The sequence below is a fragment of the Caretta caretta genome, chromosome 9 (assembly GCF_965140235.1).
Source record: "Caretta caretta isolate rCarCar2 chromosome 9, rCarCar1.hap1, whole genome shotgun sequence".
Lineage (NCBI taxonomy): Eukaryota > Metazoa > Chordata > Testudines > Cheloniidae > Caretta > Caretta caretta.
The window spans coordinates 77,019,053-77,024,159 of NC_134214.1; positions in this window are offsets into that span (position 1 = coordinate 77,019,053).

Consider the following 5,107-nt stretch of genomic DNA (forward strand, 5'->3'; position numbering starts at 1 on the left):
AGCTGCCACCCATCTCCCAGGTGGCAGCCCACTGCCCTGCAAATCAGGGTAACTCTATTGACTCTGGCCCCAAGCCTTGCTGCCTGGTGAACCAGGATAACCCTATCAACTTTAGTCCTTAAGTTTCACTGCCTTGCGGTACCTTTGAGGAGCAGTGGGCTGTTGTCTGGGGTCCTGCTTGGTGTCACCATCCAGTATCCTTGTTTTGAACCTGTGACTGTCACTCTGACCCCTGTTTTCTCATTAGTTGCCCCAAGTATTCAGTTGGCACCTGGGTCCAGTGGTCCCTCCCACTAGGCTGGGGGGAGGGGGCCTTTAGAACACCTCCCAGGTTTTTCCAATAAGGCCTTGCAGTAAACGGCAGCTTGAGGGACAGGGTGAATTCACCCTGCACTGGATGGAGACCTCCCACCCCATCACACTTACTTTTTGGAATTTCCTGGCTTTTGAGCCTTTCTTAGTGGTTCTATGGTGGCTCTGCAAAGCAAGGCACTGCAACTCCCATCTGTCTCCTCTCCACTGCACTTCTCTTTTCCCTGGCCCGGGAAAGGTCCTGAACCAGGTAGTAGCTGGGAAGGCAAATGGGGAGCAGGAGAAAAGCCCTAGGAGCCATAACTGAAGCTGCCTGTGGAGCAGGCTGTGACTGTTGGACATCACAGCTGGGTGCCATGCTCTGTGTGGGATTTATGGGGAAGCAACAGTGGCTGGGCAGGAAGCAAGTGCGTAGGACCGCAGTGGGTCTGGCTTGGAAACTTGTAGGCTCCTCATTGCTTGAATAGAGACTGGGCTGGAGAGGGAACCCCAGGCACTTGGACTGCCTCTTGATTGGACTGCCTCAACGTTTACCACTATTGCTCACTTTGAACTGTAACCGTTTAAGCTTCTGTGCCTACAGTGTCTACAACCTTTCCCTTTCCTGATAGCCCTAGTAAAACACCCTTTCACTTACCCATGTGTCTGAAAGTATGTCTACACTTCTCATAAATATACAGCAACAGGTAGCATAAAATCCCTCCTTACATGTAAAGGGTTAAGAAGCTCAGATAACCTGGTTGGCACCTGACCAGAAGGACCAATGGGGAAAGAAGATACTTTCAAATCTGGGGGGGGATGGGGGAAAGGCTTTTGTTTGGCGCTCTGTGTGTGTGCTCCCCAGAGACAAAAGGAGAGGCCAAGCAAGTAATCCAGCTCCCACTGAAATGATACATCTAATATTACAGCTATAGTAAGTAATAGCAAGGAAATGCATTAGAGCAGTGGTTCTCAAAGCCGGTCCGCCGCTTGTTCAGGGAAAGCCCCTGGCGGGCTGGACAGGTTTGTTTACCTGCCATGTCAGCAGGTTTGGCCGATTGTGGCTCCCACTGGCCGCGGTTCGCCAACTCCCAGCAAACCCACTGGCCACGGTTCGCTGGGAGTTGGCGAACCGCGGCCAGTGGGAGCCACAATCAGCCAAACCTGCTGACGTGGCAGGTAAACAAACCAGTCCAGCCCGCCAGGGGCTTTCCCTGAACAAGTGGCGGACCAGCTTAAAATGCAGTGCTTCTCAAACTTGTGAATTGTCCCTGTGCTAAGAGGAAGGCTTATCCCTGTTTCTGTAACTTTAAAGTTTTGCCTGGAGGGGAAATCCTCTGTGTTTTGAGGTTTTTGTTTGTTACCCTGAAAAGTTGTCTTCCATCCTGATTTTACAGAGGTGATTCATTTTTTTTAAATAAATTCTTCTTTTAAGAACCTGATTGATTTATCATTGTTCTTAAGATCCAAGGATGGGTCTGTGCTCACCTGTACCAATTGGTGAGGATATTATTATCAAGCCTTCCCCAGGAAAAGGGGTATCGGGCTTGGGGGAATATTTTGAGGGAATAGGACTCCAAGTGGTGCTTTCCCTGATTCTTTGTCTAAATCGCTTGGTGGTGGCAGCATACTGTTCAAGGATAAGGTGGAATTTGTGCCTTGGGAAAGTTTTTAACCTAAGCTGGTAAAAATAAGCTTATGGGGTCTTGCATGCGGGTCCCCACATCTGTACCCCAGAGTTCAGAGTGGGGAAGGAACCCTGACAACACTACAATAGAAAAATTGTGGCACTGAGTCTCAGAGCCTGGGTCAGTTGACTTAGGCTTGCGGGCTGAAAATAGCAGTGGAGACATTCAGGCTCGGACTCTGAGACCCGCTTCCCTTGCAGGGTTTCAGAGCCCAGGCTCCAGCCCTAGCATAAATGTTTACACTGCAATTTTTAGCTCCCACAGCTCAAGCCCCTCTTGCCCAAATCCGTTGACCTGAGCCAACCGCGGGCATGCCACAAGTCTTTTATTGCAGTGTAGACGTACACTGAGTGGTTATTGGGACCCACCAAGGCTAGTGCCTACAAGGCATAGTTGCAGAAGCACCTACAGTGTTTGCCTCTGAGTTGCAGTACACTTGGTATGCTACTGGCCTCTGGTTTTGCATGTTCCATCTGTAATTTTGTGGATTTTTTCTTTCATTTTTCCTCTTTAAATAGTGTGCTGTAGTGTTGCTTTTTAATATCCTAGTTAATGTAAACACACACCGTTTAGGGTCCTTCTGGGTGAAGAGTTCTATAGTTAAATAATCATGGTGTGTTAGTTGTTTTGCTACAAAATTCTATATATAAATACAGAGCTATTTATCCAAGGACCATAGGGAGAAGGCAGCTACATTGTATCTGAACAATAGAAGCCAATGTTGGCAAGATATGTTTTATTTTTCATCCTCTCCAAATACACAAAAGGTCAGTGTTCATTTCATAACAGGTCCTCCTATTTAGGAATTATGGGCACTTTCTCTATCCGAACGAGGCTTTAAAAATAACTCCACTGTAACCTTATAATAAAGCCAGGGATTAACAGACCCTGTTGAATGACATTGTGAAAAAAGGCCAGACCTTCACATTTTTACCCCTGCCCACCTATCCTATTCTTGGCTAGATGTCATATCATCTTAGCCTTATGAGTGACACTGCTGTGAGACGTCACAAAGACAAGTAAAATTCTGGTGGAGTAACCCAAGTAACCACAAATAGAATAGTTGAAGGGAATACTGTATTAGTTTCATTAAACAAAATTCTGTATATCTTTTGCAATACACATTTTGTGGGTTTGCTTGTTTAGTTTTGTTTTGTTTTTTTTTTTTTAGCAGAATGCTTTTTAGCATTTTTGTCACTGGCTTCAGTTGAGTAGGATTAGGCCTTCACTGAGGAACCAGTCCTACAAACTTGACATGAGTAACTTTATGCTTGTGAATAATCCCATTGAACCCCCTCGTGTGTAAATATTTGCAGGATTAGGCCCACCATTAAAAAATGTTGTTCAAATTTCACAGCTGCAAAGGACAGGAATCCTAATGGTCCCACGGAATATACCAGCCATCTTCTGTCTCTGAAACAGTTTTTAATTCAGTATTGCCAACCCCAAAAGTTCAAAACTCCTGAATCAGGCTCACCAAAAATCATGCGTATGTAAAAATAAATTTGGTGTCTCTTTATTTGCCTTCTGCTTTTTGAGCCTTTAGGGTGCACTGGGGTCACAGTTTGAAGCTTTCTCCACAGCCACAAGGTCTAGAAACTTACCTTTTCTCTAAGAATGAAGGCTGAAATCATTACATATCACTCAACTCCAGGAGCTGGAGCGTCAAGGAAAACAATTATAAGAAGACTCATGACACAATCATGAGTTGGCAACATTGTTTTGAAGCTTTCTCTTCTTTAGAAAACAGCAGTAGGGAAAGGTAGCTATCTCCCTTCTCTTTTCAAACATTGTTATGGCGCAAGTTGGGCCATGAAGTAGGGCTACTGAGGGTATGTCTACACTGCAAATAAAAACCTGTGGCTGGCCTGTGACAGCTGACTCAGACTTGCAGGCCTCAGGCTGAGGGGCTAATTGCACTGTAGGTGTTTGGGCTTGGGCTGGAGCCTGGGCTCTAGTACCTTGCAAGGTGGGAGGGTCCCAGAACTCAGCTGCAGCCAGAGTCTGAATAACATGGCAATTAAACAGCCCCTTAGCCTGAGCCCCATGAGCCCAAGCAGTTAGCATGGGCCAGCTGCAGGTTTTTAATTGCAGTGTAGATGTACCCTGCCTATCCGATGAAGTGAGCTGTAGCTCACGAAAGCTTATGCTCAGATAATTGCCTAAGGTGCCACAAGTACTCCTTTTCTTTTTGTGAATACAGACTAACACGGCTGCTACTCTGAAACCTATCTGCTTTGTTTCTCTTCCCCACTCTTTTCATGAAATGAATCCTTGATTTGTCCATCTGCGTTTAAGCAATGTGCAGGAATGGATAGCTCAGGGGTTGGGAACTGGATATGCAGTCAAGCTATTAATCACTAGGTTGTCCATTTAAATTTGGCCCTTATTGGTCCTGACCAAAATTTGTCACCATCTGATAGCTATGCAGCAGTGTGCATTTGTTTAAAACATGCCCATCACTGTAGTTCTGGGGTCCCAATATCTGGGGTTTCAAACCACTTCTTATTGTAAGTGGTGTCCATGTCACAAACTACCGAGCTGGCTTATGTATTCCCCATTCCTGTAGTATCTGAGTGCCACACAACCTTCAACGTACTTGTCCTCACAGCACTGTGTGAGGCATGAAAGAACTATTCGTCCATTTTACAGATGGGAAACTGAGGCACAGAGGCTAAATGCAATAAACGTTGCAATGCCTAACTAATTTAGGAGACTAAATTGCAGTTTCAGAAGGAATTTAGGCACTAAGGAGTTGCAAAGCTGAGCTCAGCCATGCCTCACTACCTTTAAAAATCTGGGCCTAAGTGACTTATCCTAAGTCACACTGAAGTCTGTGGTAGAGCAGGAAATTGACCCTGGGTCTCCCAAGTTCTAAGCTAGTCTCCAAAACTTCTGAAACATCCTTCCTATCAATCCCACTTTCCAAACTGGTACCATTTTGGCAGTCTTACCAAGATTGCATGGCTATGGAAAATGAGTACCTCCTCAGCCCTTCAGGGGATCCCTCTGGTCAGGGTTGAGGCACAGTGGAAGGGCATTGTGGGGAAAGCTTTCACTTGTGCTTGTCACGCTTTGCTTTACTTTTACTATGCCAGAGCCTCAGCTGGTGCAAACTGGTGTGACTC